The following is a 20,839-nucleotide window of genomic DNA, read 5'->3' on the forward strand; positions in this document are numbered from 1 at the left end:
AGTACACAGCAGCCAACCTGTGCTACGGCAGTGCAATGTGCTGTGCAGAAGGACTGCCTAGTGCAGGTGGGATGAGTCTGTATCTGCATGAACTTCAAAATGAAGAAACTTGTGTAACAGTGGCTTATTTGGTGTGAAAAAGGATTAATTACTGCAACCTGGAGAGGCAGTAGCTGTGAATGAGGATGTACAGTTTTAGAGGTGGAAAAACCAAATTTGCTTGCATGTAAAACTTACATGGATGGACCATCCATCTTTGGATGAAAATGTACTTGCAGACAGTTCCAAAGTAAGTGCAGTACTAAAATAGCCTTTGCTGTAGATGCTTCAACTGTATTTCTGTACATAACAAAAATTTGAACTATCAGCAAATGAAAATGAAAAACTGCTCGGAGCTTCATTTCTTAACAAAGGTTGTTCCCAAACTTAAAAAATGGACACCCCCTGCCTTTCTGTGCTGAATCTTTATGCGAGTTGCAGACCTTTCTCTCCTTTACTATATATAACTGTAAATATTTGGATTGTTTTATTCTAGAAAGGATTTCCTGAGTAACTGTCAGTTTGGGATATGAACATGCTGCTGCAAAGTATCAATACTTAGATCCTTCTGCTAATGTTGATTGAGTATATAAACTAACTATATTTATCCTCACTCTTTTTGATATTTCAGACTCATTTGGACGAATCTCTGAACTGGAAAAATTAATTACTAATTACTAATCACTAATTATTAATTTACTTTCTGCTATAACAAAATATTTTTTTCTTTCACAGCTGATGCTGGTAAGTGATCCATCAATTACTCAGTTTATCTTATTGTACTCACTTGTATGATTATAAATATGTAGTTTCAAAAGTAAATGTAACTATTCATAAAACCAAAGGGGAAATGGTGTTCCCCTCCCATAAAAATTCCAAGAAATTTCCTGTTTCCATTCCAGAACTGTTCAAAGTGTTTCTATGAAAAATGAGAACAAATCACACCAGAATGACTAATCTTTGAATAGTCCAGGCAATTCCTAAGGAGACCTATGGCTGAGTTCCTGCTCCTGCCTAGAAAGAGTTATTCTTTGTGTTGGATCTGCTGCAGTTTGTATAAAGCAGTACCTCTAAAATTGGCTTTGAACCTGACTCATCTATGTGTCCCCTAGATAGAAATTTAAGAGTAGATGTAATTAGGTGTACAGAAGGAATCAGAAAATGTTGGAGACCAGAGCACTGGCATCTGGGGCATGATTCTGTTCTCTTTTCTGCCACTGCAAATTTATTGACTTCAGGGGAATAAATGTATGCATATATTATATGTATATGAAAGTGTTTGCCTTTAGTTCCACCTCTCCTAAGAAACAGACTATATCAGATAAATTCAGATGAATTATTGCAAACTATTTCAAAATTATGGGTCATAGCTCTCCTGTTCTTCAGATAAAATGGTTACTACTCCAAAGGAAAAAGAGAAGTTGAAGGCAAGATATCCTGCGAGATGATTTATTTGAAAAGAAAAAGATGACCATCAGATGCTAAAGGAAAACTTATTTTGTAATAGTCATTAAAGATTTTGGAAGAGTGAAAATGTCTAAAAAGGAAAGCCAGGTTACTTTTCCATTTTATTCAGACAAACAGATCAAAATATGGATGACAATTCAGCTCCAGGGAATGTGGTAAGAACAGTGAAACTCTCAGAACTGTAGTTTCTTATGCCACATAGTGAAATGGAGAGGAATAGGCACTCTGAGGTCACTGTTTGTCTGACTTGTTTCAGACACTGTTTGGAAAAGATTAAGTGCCTACTTCTTTCTGTTGACTATAACAGGAGCCTGGAGTAACTAACTGAGATGTAGACGTCTACATTGGTTTTATTTGGTCATGTAAACCACCACGATTAGAAACGCATTAGATAAGTGTTAGTTGTTCAGGTTAAAAGTTCTCTCTGATGCTTCAGAAGCGTTAGAAAATACAGCAGGGCCATAATTATTCATCTAAAACATGCTGACTTCTGTAACATGGTGCTCTGATTACTGTGGAATTCGAATTATCTTTAAATGTTGTCTTTTCACATTCAACTTGAATTCATTAAGATTACTTCTGTGAGTTATGTTTGTTACTGGTGTGTAAGAAGGGAGCCATGGAAAGATTTATCTTAAAAACCAGCTCTTCTGATGTGTACTGACCAACTTCTGTTGACTTCTGGAAAGCTACAAGAATTGACATTCCATTTCTCTTGGCTCAGCCAACAAATGCATATCCTGAATTACTATGGAAATTAACTAAGAAACTTCTGTATTGCTGATCTTTTTTTTTTTTTTTCTGGAGAAAGTAATGGTTAAAAGTTAAATAATTGAACTATTATAGTAATTTTACAAAAAAAAAAAAAAAAAAAAAAAAAAAAAAAAGAGGTCCTGAGATTTACCATTCTATGAGATTAACTACTTTCCCATGCAAAATAATGGAACCAATATTAATGGAATGAACTTTCAGAGTATCTAAGCTCAATCCTGTGAACACTTATGCACATCAAACTTGATTGTTCTTGCTGACAGAATTATATAATGAGTAGATGAAAGGAATGCAGCAGAGGTCATATGTTTGGAATTCAGCACAGCATATGTTCTTGTGCCTCATGACATGTTACAACGAAAAGTTATTTACAGTTTGGCTATAAAAGAAATTGTAGTGTATATGAATTAGATACCACTCCTTTAAATAATCTTTACCCTGCCTCATGGGATTCCCTCTTTTCTATTGTTTGCGTTTGCACATTTGCGCAAATTACTGAGCGCGGTTTCTGGAGTTTAGATGTCATACTTTGATATGTCCCTAATACTATGTCGGGTAGAGAGCAAGGGCACAAAACGAATGTTTTCCTATTGTCTAAGAAGATTAATGAGACTCTCAGGACTCCCAAAGATCCAGTCACCGTACAGACTGAAAGTGCCAATATTGCCAGCTGTTGTGCAAATGCCTAGATCGTGTGGGAAAACGGATATTTCTGATTCTGCTTTGACTGATCTGTAAGTGCTTCTTTCACTCTTGAAAATGGCTGTTTCTTCAGAATTTGAAATGTCTTTTCAAAATGTTCAGTGTGAATATTTACTATTTTTATATCCCATTGGAAAATTTTTTAAAAAAAGCTAATTCTTGGCAGTGCCAGGTTAACGGTTGGACTTGGTGGTCTTAAAGGTTTTTTTGCAACCTAAGTAATTCTATGATTCTAAAAATTTGTTAGTGTTGCCAAGTGCACTATTTCCTTTCTTCCTTATTTTCTTGTCTTTCATTTCTTTGGATTTCTTTGAAAATTTCATTGAAAAATCAGAGAATGTGAAACGAAACACTATGAACTATTTGGCTAATGCTTATGGAAAACTATAGAAATTACTTCAAGTAAACATTTTTAATCAATTTACAATCCTATTTCAATAGTATTTTTGAGGTTTGAATTTTTTTACAGCCTATGAGGTCACATGTTGTTCAGTTGTCTATAACTGAACAGAAGAGCACAATCATAACTTTACTGGGTCAGACCAAGGTCCACCTAGCCCACCTTGTTAACATAGAGCCTATAACAAATGCCTGGGGATGAATCAAAGAACAAAACTGGTATATCATTATAGTTTTTCACAATATGCTCTCATTCTTCCTTAGTGATTTATGGCTCTGGGACTTCCTTAGCCAGAGATAATGTCTTTGTATTCAAAACTGCATCTCCAACTTTCATCGCAGTCTTAGCATAGGTAGACATCCATGGAGATCACTAATTTTGTAGTGAAAATTTAAAGAATCAGGATCTTATTTTTCAGTGTTTCCTATGATTGCATCAGGAAATTCAGATAATAATGTCTCAGAAACTTTTATTATTTTTTTAAAAGAGCTAGCATTAATTTTCATCTGGGTAAATATTTCTAATTCCATGTGTATCTGTCTCCATGTAATGAAAAGTCTTTTCTTGAGGAGGGAGTGAATATGTGAGCCCTCTATATAATAAGATGTCATTGCTATTAGATGTGTGTCAACTGACAGTTTGATTTGGTTATTTGTCACGTATCTTTTTTTGTTTTTAATTATCACATAGATATCTTACATAGGAATTGTAAAGCTTCGACATTTTTTTTTTTTAATCCTGAGGCATGATAAATACTAAGAAAAAAATTCTCTTATGCCAAAAATCAAACAAGCAAATGTAGAATTTGATTAAAACCTCTGTAAGTGTCAGGTAAAATGTAAGGGCCTTTCCAATTTTTATTAGATACTGGACTCTTTTGTCAGCTGGTATAAATCAGTCAGCTTCAATTTATGTTAATAGAACTTGTCTGACTTGTACCAGTTGAGGAACTGGCTCTTTCAGCTCCAGCATAGGAAAGTATCTATGCTAAGTCAATCAAAAATTTTTCTATGACAAATGATGAAGGTATGTTAGTAACTAGATGGCAGGGAATTGTGGTTTTTAGTGTATTTTAAAATTCAAGGTCAAAGGTGTATATCCTGTTCAAATCACGGTGACTGAGTTTTGAACATCCAGACATTTCTGTTAGAGAAGGTGATAAAAGTAAAAAAAAAAAAAAGGATTTTTTTTTTTTAATTAAAATAATTTGAAACTGTCTGACCATATATACACTGTTTGATTGCCTACCTGAACTGTCACAAGGAAGTGACAGCTCACTGCATTTTAAGTGAAAAAGTCGTCATATACAAATGTCATCCCAATGTCTAGTCCTGTCATAACTCCCAGTGAAGAGACCAAGGTCTAAATGGATCACAGAAGCTAAACTGCTCATCTTTGGAACACATTCTTCCAGGTCAGAGCTAAAATCCATTGATTACATGAAAGAAGATAGTCTGAAAGATGTTTATTTAGCTATTTAACTATTTAGCATGAGGTTCATCCCACTTGACCATGGTCATCTAACTCCTAGGGTCTTGTCCTCTGCTTTCAGTAGTGTGAACAGACTTCCCTCTTCACAGTGATTTATCACACCTGCTTGAGGAGTGACCAGTTTTTATGACAGGTTGAATCTCCCTCTAGCAGATTTTGTGTTTCTCCTTGAGTACAGAAGTCTAGATGAGTGCCCTAGCCTGCCCACAGACTTTTTGTAGAATAGGTGGTTAAAACCTGGACACAGAGAGAAGAAGATGGGGTTTCTAGGCAGGACTCACCATGGTGGTGGAGAACACACCTCCTTGCCACGAGGTTGTTGTAACCACACAGCCATCTCAGGTCAGAGCAATCACTGCCACCCTTTTGTAGACCAGCCACAGCCCACATGCAAAAGTCAGTGGACAAAGGGCACTTTGAGCTTTATGGGTAGTGTATCCAGCCAGGACAAGGGCAGCATTAGGTTCCAGGTTCAGCTCCCAGATTTGAGAGCATGTTCTGTATCACACTGTGAAAAACTGACCCTTGGGAAAACGCAACACAGTCTCTAGTACCAGCAGTCCCATGGTTCTACATTCCTGGCTGGATGGGATGTGGAACTAGATCCTCCCTGAGCCCCGACTGGTTCTGATGCCATTACTTACTGCAGCGAAGGGACCTGACGTATTTCTATTTCACTGGCATAAAAAAAAAAAAAAAAGAAAAAAAAGAAAAAAATTGACAAATCTTTTTAAAAAGATATCTGCAGCAAAGGGGCCGCACGTATTTCTTTTTTTCTGGCAAAAAAAAAAAAAAAAAAAGAAAAAAAAGAAAAAAATTGACAAATCTTTTTAAAAAGATATCTGCAGTTGGAAATAAAAAGATTTAGTGATTGTGCTGTGGGAAGAGGGAGAGCAGTTCATTAGCAGCAGTTGTTACAAGGAGCATGTGAAATTTTTTTAATGCTGTTTTCTTCTCCTGGGCAAAAAGGATCTACTAGCACCTCCCACGACCTCCCCCCTTCTCCGTTAGCAGCATTCCAAATGGGTTTAATGTTTATATGGATGGTAATAGTTTACTGCTAGATTCTAAATATGTTACATAAAACATGTGTTCTGATTTTCAGTTGATCATGCTGTACCAGAGGGGAGGAAATGCAATTAAAATAAAAACGACACACTAACTGGTATTTCTGAAGGCAGTTTTTAGAATTTAAATTGTGACCTCAGTGTAGACCATAAATATAAAATTCATATGTGCTCTGCTTCCTGCATATAATTACCTATCACAAGGTTCATAGTTTAAATGAAATTCTTTATGAAGCAAGAAATAGTATAATAGTGTTTTCTGGCTTAGTGCCCTACAGGATACATCAAGCGAAGATACTTTTTCTAATTTTAAAGAGAAATAAAAACATATGGAACATATGCACTTTTGATGCTGTAATCCTATCAGAATATGTTTGTTTTTATTAAATTTTCCTCATTGAATGCTTCCTTTTCCCAGTGCATTCAGGGGGTGACACTACGTTCCACATGAGTTTAATAGTTATGTGAGCAGTCTGAAGGATCTTTCAGATTCTTTCCTTTCTCCCTGTTTATAAATACTTGAAGCCTGCAGTCTGCCTATTGGTAATACTTCCTCTCATCTTGGCACAAAGCCTGAACAAACAGGGTTTTGGTAGGTGAATTGTGCGAGGGTTGAGTGTGGATAGGGAAAAAGTATTAATCCTGCCAGACTGTAGGTGGGCAACGCAATTTTGCCTAATGCAAACTTTGGGCTTATTTAAGTGTCCTGTCCCATTGCGCAGTATGTTCAAACCATGATATGTGCACAGGCATGGATTCATCTCTCCATTCCAAGAGCCACCGTCTTTCTGACTGTTCCTCTCTGCATGTCTGTGACTCTGCATCTTTCAAAGCCATCTTTGGGAACACTTTACTGCTTTACCCCTAGTGCAGAATCTCAAAAATGTCCATGTACCAGCTAATATCACCCTGGGATTTAAAAGATATGGCTGAACTCCAGGTTTACCTTCCTCTTTCTTTAGACAAATAGGTTAAGCTGATCAATGTGGTTGATTATTCACATGCAATAAGTATATCAATTACTTCTGTCCTGAAGAGCTCCTCTACATTTTCAAACTTCAAGACTTCCTACAAAGAATCAAATCACCAATGAGCACATGATATAAATGTCCTTGTTGACCTTGGTTACTAAGGAAGCTCATTTTTTTGTTATATTATTTGCTCTTACTACATTGGTCCTTGCTTTCAAGCTTCCAAAGCTTCTCTTGCTTAAGCACGGGGAAGTGTTTTGGTGGGTCCTACAGTCTTCATTCTGAAAGAAGGGAACTCAAATTTAAAATATTTACATATCGTAAGGGGTTTTTCCTTCAAATAAGTCTTGCATTCTCTCACAGCTTGCTGTTTAAATTGGGTTCTCACTATGTGTATGAACATATCAGAAAAAAAATTGTTGAAAGAAATATTTTCTCTACATCTTTGTCATGAAAGTTGGTCTTTAAAAATCTTTAAATCTGTATGGAGAAAACTACAGCTATGTTTTGATTCTTATCTGATTTGAATAGACACATTAAAGAATCATCAAAACAGCAGTGTATGATAAGCAACAAAATCCTAAATATATTAAATACTATTTGTGCTCTCATAATGATTATGAAGTTCCACACATATATTTTGCTTAAAAATCCCTTCAGTTACAAAAGCACCTTGTTAAACATAATCTTATTCGCTTGCATTCTAAAGCTGTGGTGATCTGTTTTGTGGTGCATGCTCAAGAATGTCTGTGGCTATTATGTGCACATGACCACACAAGAAAATGTGGCAGGCAAAGAGAAACTTATGAAACGTGTGTAGAGATGGCAGTCTACAAAGATGGCAGTGACAGATGTTCTTGTTGTAGTAATCTGATCATGGCTGAATGACGACAGTAAAAAAACAGGAAGAAAAATGTTTAGGGAGCACAGAAATGCTAGCAGTTCTACTATCAGTAGAACAAATAAAGTTTAAGATAGGTTTCAGGGCTCAGTTCAGTTGCCTAAATATATTTGTCTAATGCCGCTGAAGACCACTGCTATTATAGCCTATGAAGATCTATTCAATAAAGCCAAAGGCGTCTGAAGATGTGTTCAGCTCAGTCTAAAGCAGACACCGGTGGAGGTCAGCTGCATAACTCTCTGGACTGTGGAAGGGATTCACTAGGTCTTCATTGACAGGAGCTTAGAAATATTCCTTGTATGTAGATATCTAAATTTGGATACAAACTTCTTGGACTTTTCAGTTTGGAGTTGTTTGTTTGTTTTGGTTTTGTTTCTTTTTTAATGAATTACTTCCTTGTGGTTGAGTTCTCTAGTATATAATAAGGTACCACCCCTTGATCAAATTACAAGCTCTTCTCCCATGGTTTTAACATTGTAATATCTTTCTCCTGTGTGCATTCATTTTTCTGACTCGTTTTTCCCAAGCAGGGATACTGCTAAGGGATCTTTGTTTTCTGAATACTTATTTTACGAATGTGCATAGATATGTAAAATCTTTAAAAATATCGCTCCCTGTCAAGGAGGTTGGAACTGAGCAATAGATTTAGGATTACTGGGAGAGTAGGTGCAAAGGACAGAGAAATAGTATGATAACATAAAAATGCAAAATGCATTCTCACTTATATTTTCAGCCTGATAACTCTCATGCTACTGATATTTAGGCATAGAAAGAGATTTGTGAATTAAGGTGTCCTTTCCTTTTCCTATGCAGATTTTGGCATCACTGTATGCATGTAGAGAGAGGATTTAATCTCATGGGTGGTGTTTCCCTATTATACTGTCCTACATTTTGCAATTCTAGAAATAAAATCTTTTCCTTTTTTTGATGCTTGAACCTTTCAGATGCTGTAGTTGTTGATAATAGCTGCACAACAGTTTTATTTGTTCGGTTCTTCTAACCTGTCCTTGTAAGAGTTAGCACCTCTGTGGCCATCTGTGTACATTTTGTAGATATTCCTAAATTTCTTCCACTTTGTCACTGATGCGAACAGTGTATTACCATCATTCAGCTAAGATGCATGTGTTACATTAATGTATGCATATGTCCGCTTCTAGATCTTGTGTCTTTTAGTAACATCAGTGAGATAATGTTTGCTTCTCATATCCAGAAACAGATGCAGGCACCATCTTGTTCTTGTATGTCAGCATAATGCGTAAGAAGGATTGCCAGTCAAAGTTAGAGCATTGTGGATAGATAACTGCCGCAAATCAGAGCATCTTCTGGCCAGAACAACAACATCAGACTCCTTACTTTTCATTTTTTTATTGGTGGTCTTTATCATATTTGAACGGAAGAGCTGTGTTAATCTCCTTCAATGCTGAATGAGATCATGTTGCTTACTACTTATTGAAGAAGTAAATCTTTCTCCTACCTTTGTCCCTCTGCTTGATGGATTGTTTAGGGAAATAAAGCTGTTCTGTTCATTAAAATGGCCTTGCCTGAGTCTCAGCTTATTCTTTTATATATTAGATATTTGTCTTTTTCTTTTCAGATGTGAGAACTAAAGGAAGATGCTGCTTCTGTTATTCTTTCTGCTCTAGGGTCCTTTTAAAGTTTTTTATTTGGGTTAAGCACATTTGAGATTAATCAGTCCACAGAAGACAGGCCAGGTACCATCATGTCAGACTGTTACCATTACTTCTCATTTCAGCCCTTCAGATATCTGTATAAACCACTCGAGCACGAATCAAGATCAGCTACATAGCACTGTATTTTTGCTGTCTGGCTCACATTTTTGTCCTGGATCTTTGCATTATTTTCAAGTGTTTGAGTGATGCAAAGTTGCTTACATTTGGGTAACTTCTGTCCAGAGGGGACATTAATAAAGACAAACATTCTTCATTCAGTGAATGTAATAATGTCTGGAAGTCTCCACGTGTTGTGGAGTGATCCCAGGCTTTCCAGCCATGGAGGTATCAGTTGAAAAACCCCTTATCTTCCCCAGGGAGGAAACCTGGGATCCATTTATGTGTTCTTTGTAGTTGATAAAAAGATTACAAATGGCCAGTTAATATTTCAAGATTATTCTAAATTACTGATTACAATGGTAAATTTCAAAACATTAAAACAAATGAAGACATGCTTTTTAAATATATTTCCTTTAATACTCAGAGCTTCTAGGGCAGTTACTTATAAAAGGCCGAAGGTCAACTGATTGGTTCCAGTCTGGAAATTTAGACGAGAGAAGATCTTTAGGGCTCCTGCTTTGGATCAGGAACAATTTGAAAGAGCAACAAGCTTGCCTTTTTTTTTTCCCCCTCCCTAGCAATGGATTAATTTCTTGCTCAAAGAAGTGGCAATAATAATACAGGAGGTCCTCACACCCTACCATGTGGTAATTTGCATCCATAATGTTTTGATTTGTCTCTTCCTATTTCTCAGAAAAGATATAATAGCAGGGTGTCGTACTGAGATTCAGAATCATTAAGACTTCATTAAAAATATACTAAAGCACATTTACTGGTATGTGATGTAATTTCATCATAAATAATGAAAAACTAAATGACAGCTGTCAAAAATATTTCCTATTACATTCATTTTATTTTTTTAATTATAGGTCTAAACCCTCCAGTAACTACAGAGGGATTTCTGTGTAATTCTATAACATAGATATGAAATGAATAGTCCTTGTTAACCCTGATAGTGAGTAATGTGGAGGTTCTTCCAGTACTCTGCATTCATATCCTAAGTTCGTATATGAACAGCTTTCATTCATGTAAGGAATCAAAATTTATCACGCCACCTGTTGTGTTTTTTCAATTTTGAGTTTTCTGCAATTTTGTTAAGCAGTTTAGTGTCTGTTTAGTTCATTAGAATGAGCACTTTAGCTGTGAAATGGGATCAAGAAGAAAGACCCTGACCATCCTACTTAGATCTTCATTCAATAAATTAGCCTATCTTCTCTATAGCAATTGCTGACCCTTTCACCTCCCTTATTCTGTTGCCTCTCCAGCCTTCCAGGACAATATCCCAGCTGACAAGAAAGTAACACATCATGTTGCTGAAGCTCCTATTTAATCTCTATCTGTTGACCTTGTTGGCAAGTAATATCATCCATCTCCACCCTAAATCTAAATTATTTCTAACTAATTGCTCCCTTTATATCTTCTTGTCATCGTGCCAGCTTGCTGGCAAGGGTCTGTTTGAAGGTATTGATCACCTTTTCTCAGCCATAGGATAGAGGGCATGCCACAGGCACTAACTTACTTAACCCCCAGCAACAAGAACACTTAACACCGTGAGGAGCCAGGTTCTCCCTTCCTTCCTTCCTTCCTTCCTTCTCCTCCGCCCCTCCAAACTCAAACTGAAACTCAGTGATACAGCTTCTTTGTCCTGATTCTCTACCTATCTCCTGCATGACTTTCAAAGGAGTTTGTTATTATTACAGTGCTTGTTGTCAGAGCCCCTTTTTCTGTCTCTTGAAATGCCTCCCACGGTCATTGCTGACTCCAGGGCCCCTTCTTGTCAGTTTTTACATTAATGACATTCCCAGTGTACCTGAAATCTGAAATATTTATGTTTGCAGATGACAATGTTCCTCTGTTTGCTGCTAATGTCTCCTTTTCTCCTTTGAAAAGGCATATGTGATCAAGTAGCTTAATAATACGCAGTACCGCTTTCCTTTTTGCCCCTCTCTCTTGACAGAAATGTGGTTATATTCTTTTCCTGCTCACAAATTAGTTACCCTTTCATGCTGCACAAACTTTACAGTTCTAGAAAAGTAGCTTATCTGCTTCCTTAATAAGATACAAATGTTTTGCGTCTACAGAGGTGATCTCTTCAGGTCAGGACTGAGGACTTGGCTCAGCAGTACAGGAGGAGACCTACACTGCTTTGGCTCTCTGGCACGTTCAGCTTTTCAGAATGGCTCTATATATAAATGTGCATGAAAACACATGCAAATCTGTAAGTGTAGCTATGTATACATACAGATGTCTTCCTCCCTCTCCCTAGACTGCAGTGGAGCATCCAGCCTTTTCCAAAGGTACTGCATTAATTTGGGGAGGGGAGTGGGGGGAGAAGAGAAAGCTTCTCAACAAATATTATGACTACTTCAAAGGAATAAAGTTGTAACCTATGTAAAATATGAAGTACGGCCATGTAAATTAATGTTAACTTTGGGAATACTATGAGTAGACAGCTAAAAGGGGTAGAGATTGTTGAGGAAAATGAATTAGAGGGGGAAAAGGAAATCAGGATTTTTTTAGCTATCAAGAAAGAAGGGAACTTTAAGCACTAGAATATATATTTTTCCTGTGAAAATAAAAAGATGACCAAATTGGTGATACAAAACTGTACCTGTTAAAAATAAAAGGGAGTATAGGACAGCTCAGGGGAATGATAACTCATCTCTAAGTCACTAGTCCAAATGCAACCCAGCCAGTAAAAACAAGGTACCCTTCCCAGCTGGAGTATTGAACAGAGCCTGAATGGAAGATAACAGAGTGCTAGTATTTCCAAAGTTCATTGGATGGCTGCTTCTGGTTAGCTGCAAGGGGACATACACAATAGTCATAAGGTAAATAGAGTCAAAAGGATTAAAAACCAAGAAATGCATCTGTGATGTTGAGAGAAGGCTCCTTTTGCTGGTGTGAAAATGAAATAGCCCTGAAGACCAACCATGAAATGGGCAGGAGTGAGAGGTTTCACAACACCTTCTACTTTGTCATTCCCCAAGTCCTGGATTTTTGGAGAGGTGAGAAAAAACACAGTGAAGTGTTACGCCTGCCTGCATGCTAGGTTTTTATTTTCTGTGATGTTGTTTCTGTAAAGTGTCTCAAGACTCTACATAAAAGCTGTTTGGCAATGTAGACTGGAAAGAGCTCATGAAGCAACATGGAAGGTCTACCTGGAAGAGTGCAGTGCTGTGCACAGATACCCAGGTTATCTTAAATACCATGAGCTGTCTCACCACATGAGTGCAGCAGACTCTCAGTGAATGCATCCTTCTTCCCTTCTTAGCTTGGACAGAGCACTCTGCTGATGTCAAGACCGCTCGCACTTCCCTGCAGATGTGCTCAGAGTCAAAGCTGAGGATGAAGTATTAACTCCAGACTCAGAATTACAGTCCGCGAGCTGACAAGAAATGAAACATTATTGGAGCAATGGAGAGGGGGTGGATGACTCATCCATAGAAGCAGGCTGAAAAATGGAGTTTATGTGGCCAATCCTTCTGCCTGTAGAGAATGGTTTCACCTGCAAATGCATCTGTGCTCTTCCCACAGAGCCTTGAATGAACTCCTCTTGAGCCTCTGAGGCCCTCTTCAACATGCTAGTTGTTATGGGCAGCAAATCACTAACCAGGCAGGTAGAAAACACAGGACCAAGTGCCCAGGCTAGGCAAGTAACTTCTTTATGCATCTTCTTTACGGTGGCAAGTTGTTCTATTAAGATAGACCACATGCAGAAACATACCTACTCTACAATATCCCAAGTGACACATGCATCTCAGACTTATACAGATGTTTGCTGGTTTTTTTAGCTCTTCCATGCTTTTGGATTCAAATGACCACAAAATAAAAATAATAAAATAAATTAAAATAAATAAAATAATATAAAACAAAATAAATTAAAACCACACAATTCCACCTGTAACTCACTAAAAGATTGGGTTCCATCCTGTTCATCACAGGTCTAACCATAAATGTCAATGAATGTATTTGTGATGTTAAGGCAGGTTTCTTGAGCTCAGCTTAGCTTGGATGGGGGAGCCAAACTGCTGCAGTTTAATCCATACTTTTGGGGGAGGAGTTGTTGCTGATGGAAATTAGATCTTCAACCACCCACAGCTTTTGTTTTGGGGAAGGCAGTGCATCCCTAAACAGTCAGAGAATGACCGAACAACTAAGTTGTATGAAAGGTGAGGATCAGACTGCTCTTAGACAGCAATGTGATCCTTGGCCCTTTTTTACGCAGCAGGATAAATGTACACAAAGTAATTTTAATCTTTCACCCTCAGTTGACTAAGTTATAGAAATCCTGCTGGATGTGGAAGGTTAGTTTCCATCAAGCTGAAAAAATTCCCATGTCCACCCATGTCTTAGAGGGATTGTTCATATCTAAATATAGAGTGAGTCTAATTCAACTGTGAACATGTGCTATTTTGATGTTTTTAAGGCAGATTTCCCAAGCATGACATCTTTGAAAATGTCATGATTTGGAATTGCTATAATGTGTAAAGAGCAGGAAAGAATTAAGGAAGAAAGAATAGAGAAATGTTCGATCATTCCCAGATTTGCGGTCAAAAGTATGGAAAAAAAAGTGCATTTCAGCAACAGATTCCAAATATTGGCTGAAAACCAAAAGCTTACCTAAAAATGGTTCATTTTTACATATAATGTGCACTGTAGGACCCTATCCTTGTATACAGCCTCTGAAATTATATCATCCTGTACTGTGCCCATGAAAAATCTCACCCTATATCCAATTTGTTATAACCCTGTATTGGTAAAGCTGACTTGGGCCAGTTTTGTGTAAAAGCACAGAAGCAGCCCTTACTTAGTAGATGTCTAGCTAGACATAAGTCTAATGAATCACATCCCAGAAGCTCCTGTTTCCACTGAAACTCAGAGGGCCTACAGAGGGATAGCTCAGATCTACTTATATGCACTACCATGTAAAGTTAGATGAGATGAATTATATGTGCTGTGTACAACTCCATTCTACTAATTCATTTGTGTTTCCACAAAAGAGGCAGGGACACTGAAGTGGTAGGCAGAGTTTGGGGTAACATGTAAAACCTATACACTACCCATTTGTGGGTATGAAAATTTCCAGCATAGTTTAAGTCACATCATAGTTTTGAACTTTGTACTACTGGCATCTTGTCCAAAAGCCATTGCTATAATTTTCAACAGTCTCTGAAAAACCAGCTAGAGATTATATAGTTCTTACACTCTTTTCCTAACCTGTTGAAAAGTATTATTTTCAACTGTTAAGCAGTGATTGAATTTGAGAAAATGCTTTAGTGGTGGATGTAGGGCATACAGCTTTTTAATCACTTCAGGACAGACAATATTGCTGTGCATCCTCTGTGGAAGAAACTATTAAATAATTGCTAGGCTACCTGCTACACCTTATCATAATTGTAATTCTTTTTTCCTAAATGTTTGCTTTGAACTAGTTTCAGCCTCTACTACACAGAAGGTTTTTAATCTTGGTTCTCACCCATACATATTTACCTGAGGCTGTCAAAGAGTAAGCACATTGGTTTATTAGCTGCTTAGCTGCTCTGCTAACCCAATCAGGCTGATAAATGTAGTCTTCAAACAGTAACAATATATCAGAAAGCATTTTGGATAAGATATGACTTTGTCCTGTTCAATCAGGTATGTTTGAAATCATTATATTTGAATATATGCACTGTTGCTGATACAAGAAGCGATGATTAAAATGAAGGGCAGTGAAGCTTTCAAAGAGCTGACAGGAAACAGGAGATGAGAGCAGCATAAGCTTAGGTCCAGTATTGCTGGAGTTACAATATGGTATAATAAATTGAAAGATAATTTCCCCAAGGAAGATGGAGCAAGGGAAATCATGACCATAAAATATTCTCTACTGGAAGTCCTGAAATAAAGAAATGGGAAATCTTGAAAATTCCTTTTCCCATTGAATCTGAGGGAATCACCTCAAAAGATGCAGAGTGTTCTGCTTTGATCACTGCTTAAATTCATCCTGCAAAGCTTAGTGACAAAGAAGCATGTATAACTAGATGACCTCTAAAGGTCCCTTCCAACCCAAAACATTCTATGATTCTATAACACCTGTATATCTGGATTAGATAGACATCTGCTGTATGGGAGAAAAGCATGAAGACACACTCTAGAAATGGTGGTGAACTGGACAGCATTACATTCCTAGAATGCTAAAATTCCATCCCAGCTCAAGCGTTATCTCATATGCTCAAATAAACACAACGCTAGAATAATGGCTATGGTTCTCAGTTTCACTCCCTAGTACAGAATTGTCATATATCCACATAAAGCCTGGACCTATTGTCTTTTTTACATTAATTTCACAACAAATCTACCTAATCACTTTGCTATCATTTTATGCCTACTGCTTTAGAATAACTACTTCTGAACTGGAGATGTTGTGCTGAAGTGAATATAGTTCACTCACCCAGGAACACTATGCTGTGCGTGAACAACATCCAGGGATTTTGAGTGGTCTCTGGTGAGCCTGGAGCATGAGAGCAAACAGAAGTCTATCCTGCTGTTGCTGACTTTGTATGATAAAATAATAAGAAAAAGGGAATTGAGATAAAGAAAAAGGAGCAATATGGAAGAGGAATCTAATAGGTGCTTTGAGAACCTTTCTGTATCCGACATAGGTAGCTGGCCAATGACTGCAATAGGTTCAGCTATTGTTTGAGCTTCTGGGCTGGAAAGAAAAATTCTGTGGAAAACAGTGAACCTTTTCAGAGTAAATACAGTATTCAAATTAAATCTGTAGACCTGGAAGCATCTAAGATTGCAGGATGTATGAATTTTTTTAAAAAAATAGTATTTGTTTCTACTTTGTTAGACATAATTCTGGTAGTCTGGAGCACAGTGTGAGTTTGTATTTTCCCTATTACTTTCCTGGAGAACGATTTCTTATGCAGCTCCAATTGCAAAATGCACAGTCAGATTTTTCTGAAGAGTGAGATTTCAGGAAGCTTGTATTCAGCAGCTTCAAGGAGTGTTATTCTAACTAAAAACATTCTGTTTCCAAGATAAAAAACCTGGAGACCTGGCCACAAGAAGATAAGCCGTAGTGACATCCGATTAGCTTAGCAAAAGGGAAAACACACGGTCCTATGGTGAAAGCCAGGCAATAAATACACCTAATATTGCAGTCTAGTTTAACATGGGTTAATGCTTGTATCTTTATAATCTTGCAAAACACATTTAAAGATGTACCCTTGTGTTGTTTCAAATTATTTCCTCATTGTTCCTCTGTGAGAAATGCACGCACATAAATTGTTTATGAAAGCTCATCTCTGACACCATTTATCCACTTTCCTCGAGATATCTGATTTGCCAAAAACGAAACCTTCCTTTATGGTATATGAGACGCTTCCTGACAAAATCCCCATTTAAGGGCTAGAGACGGGGTGTCTCTTGGGGACTGGTAATGAGATACAGAGCAGAGTTCTGCAAAAGTTCAAAACAAAAGTATAAGCCATGTGAATCACGCCTGGTTTTATGCCTTGCTGGAAAGAAACATTTCATGTTTCTGTGCAGAAATCAGACACAGCTTGTCATGTGGTCTGGTTTGGATATGAAATCAGATGAAACCTTGGGTTTAGCAACATTTCCCTTTCAGAATATACTTGTACAAAACTCAGACAGTAACTATCAATGTATAAGGAATATACATTGAGTTGCTGCAGAGCAGAGCAATGTATAACGAGGTATATAAAGCTGTTGTAATGTGGCTTGCAGCATCTCTCAAGTGTAAGTACTAACCCAGGACACTTTTGCAGCAGTGGGTAGAGCAACATCTCAGGGTCTTGTGCAAAAGTTGTGCACTATCTAAAATGAATTTCAGTTCTGGGTGACCAGCACACACTGAATGGGGCACAGGGGATGCTCTGGAAGGGCTGAATGCATCATCTCAGGACCCATTTGGTTTTGGCTGGGATAGAGTTAATTTTCCTCATATGGTGTCGTGTTTTGGATTTATGAACAAAGCAGTGTTGATACCACAGGGATGTTTTAGCTATTTCTGAGCAGTGCTTGCACATTGTCAAGGCCTTTTCTGCTTCTCATGTTGCCCTGACAAGTGACTAGGCTGCGGGTGGACAAAAAATTGGAAGGGGACACAGGTGGGACACAACTGAGCAAAGGGATACCCCATACCATATGATATCATGCTCAGCAATAAAAGATGGGGGAAGAAGGAGGAAGGGGGTATGTTTGGATCAATGTTGTTTGCCTTCCCAATTAACCATCAGGTGTGATGAAGCCCTACGTCTGGAAATGGCTAAACACCTGCCTGCCAATGGAAAGTAGTGAATGAAATCCTTGTTTTGCTTTGCTTGTGTGCTCACCTTTTGCTTTACCTATTAAAATGTCTTTATCTCATCCCACGAGTTTTTGCACTTTTACTCTTCCAGTTCTCTCCCCCATCCCACCAGGGTGGGGAGGATTGAGCAAGCAGATGGGTGGTGCTTAGCTGTTTACCAGGGTTAAATCACAACAAATACATAAAGGCTGTAGGCTTCAGGATGTATGGGATGGAGAGTGGGCGGCTCTGGAGCAGCCCTACAGTGCTTCTGCAGGATTTTAAATGCCAGTCCCGTCTTCCCTGCATTTCCTAGTCTAGTAACCTGGCATTTGCTGTGTTTTGGGGCTCAGACCTTGGTTCACATCCAGCCCAGGTATACCAATAGAGAATGCTGAAAGTGCCTGAAAGACCCTTAAACTGAAATGATTTCACAACCTTGTTCCACAGAGTAATAAGCATCGCTGCATAGGTTGGTTTTGGCAGGTTTGATAGGCACATTCACCAGAAGTGACTCAGATGCTCATCTTGTGCTTCTGAAAGGCCGTGAGAAACTTATTTTCTTAGGAAAGACATTAATGGATGTTCCCCAAGTATTGTTTCATAGCCACTACTCTTCAAAGCTATATAGGATACATAATACTGTGGCTTTCTGTAACAAGATACCACAAATGGAAGTCAAATTTGCTTTCTCAGTTTCATGTCCTCAGTTTAGAAGATCCTAATTACACCGAAATAACTCCAGATCACCCCCTTTTCATCAGTCTAGTTACAGATTTAATTCAATTTCAATAGAAAAGAAAAAGAGAGATTTGGGATTTGGGGAAAAGGAAAAAAAAAAAAAAAAGAGAATACATATCTTGGATGGAAGCAACAAAACAGAAAGCAACATAAAAAAAAAAATCACGTCTGGTTCCAAGAGAGACCCAGACAATGCAACGTACCTAGACACATGACTAGAAAAAGCAAACCTTGCAGTTGGCTTGCAGTCAGACACCTGCTCTGAAATCCATGACTCAATGGATCATAGTTCATTAACCCACTCAAACTATTTTCTAATTATTGTCACATTTTATTATCCAAAAACTTGGCCACTTCCCAAGAAAAGGATCATCCTCCAAAAATGTCCTTAAATTCTATTGAGAGGAAAAGAAAAGAAAAGAAAAGAAAAGAAAAGAAAAGAAAAGAAAAGAAAAGAAAAGAAAAGAAAAGAAAAGAAAAGAAAAGAAAAGAAAAGAAAAGAAAAGAAAAGAAAAGAAAAGAAAAGAAAAGAAAAGAAAAGAAAAGAAAAGAAAAGAAAAGAAAAGAAAAGAAAAGAAAAGAAAAGAAAAGAAAAGAAAAGAAAAGAAAAGAAAAGAAAAGAAAAGAAAAGAAAAGAAAAGAAAAGAAAAGAAAAGAAAAGAAAAGAAAAGAAAAGAAAAGAAAAGAAAAGAAAAGAAAAGAAAAGAAAAGAAAAGAAAAGAAAAGAAAAGAAAAGAAAAGAAAAGAAAAGAAAAGAAAAGAAAAGAAAAGAAAAGAAAAGAAAAGAAAAGAAAAGAAAAGAAAAGAAAAGAAAAGAAAAGAAAAGAAAAGAAAAGAAAAGAAAAGAAAAGAAAAGAAAAGAAAAGAAAAGAAAAGAAAAGAAAAGAAAAGAAAAGAAAAGAAAAGAAAAGAAAAGAAAAGAAAAGAAAAGAAAAGAAAAGAAAAGAAAAGAAAAGAAAAGAAAAGAAAAGAAAAGAAAAGAAAAGAAAAGAAAAGAAAAGAAAAGAAAAGAAAAGAAAAGAAAAGAAAAGAAAAGAAAAGAAAAGAAAAGAAAAGAAAAGAAAAGAAAAGAAAAGAAAAGAAAAGAAAAGAAAAGAAAAGAAAAGAAAAGAAAAGAAAAGAAAAGAAAAGAAAAGAAAAGAAAAGAAAAGAAAAGAAAAGAAAAGAAAAGAAAAGAAAAGAAAAGAAAAGAAAAGAAAAGAAAAGAAAAGAAAAGAAAAGAAAAGAAAAGAAAAGAAAAGAAAAGAAAAGAAAAGAAAAGAAAAGAAAAGAAAAGAAAAGAAAAGAAAAGCTTGGGGTAAAACCAAATTGTGTTACAGTATTGACAGTAAAATCCCCAAACCTGGACATGTCTACATTAATTATGAGATTCATCCTGAATATGTAGTTCATGGGGAATGTTATTTGTGACCAGAGAAAACCAAACATCTCTTGTCATTTTTTCGTCTCATGTTGGTCTTCAAGTATCTTAAGATAATTGAGACAATTTTTGGTAACCAAAACAAACAGTCCAGAACTTTTCTTGCCTTTTTCTAGGAAATGATGTACCTTCCATAGTCACCCACATCTCTTGTAGTTTTGGCGTGAGGTATCATGGATCTAACTGTTAGTTTTAGAACACAATTGCTCAAGAATTCTCTCCTCTCTTTCCCCAGTGGAACAAACCCATTAAATTCCATACAAATTCTAAGATGTAAATACAATGTCTACAAGAGAGAAAAAATCTTAGATCAGCAGAGACATATCACAGTCTTTCAGTGTTTAAAATGAAACGTCAGAGGAATCTAAAACCTTAGCCCAAGGTAGTTTTACTTAGATTTTGCTCTAGAGATACCAAAATTCAGAATGATCACCTATTTCTAGGTTTTTAAGTTCCATATATTGGGCACTTTACCTACCAGAAAGTACTTTGACTTGGGGAAGTAAGAATCTCATTGTCTGTAGACTCCATCACCTATCAAAACTGTGTAGAAATCTGAAACTTTGGCCAGTTCTCTGGAGTGGTCTGACATGTTTGTTGTAGTCCAAGCACCCTGAAGCTGTACTGCCAGCACTGAACCCAGTAAAAAGCATAAGAGAAGGGATATTTTTTTTCAAAAACACCACAAAAGAAGGGGCTGCCTGTCTTTTCTTCATTGGCCCAACATTTTAAACCCTCAGCAAGAATTTGGAAGACATGGGGTTTTTTCCTCCTGCT

This window comes from Egretta garzetta, unplaced genomic scaffold (assembly GCF_000687185.1).
Source record: "Egretta garzetta isolate BGI_Z169 unplaced genomic scaffold, ASM68718v1 scaffold370, whole genome shotgun sequence".
Classification (NCBI taxonomy): domain Eukaryota; kingdom Metazoa; phylum Chordata; class Aves; order Pelecaniformes; family Ardeidae; genus Egretta; species Egretta garzetta.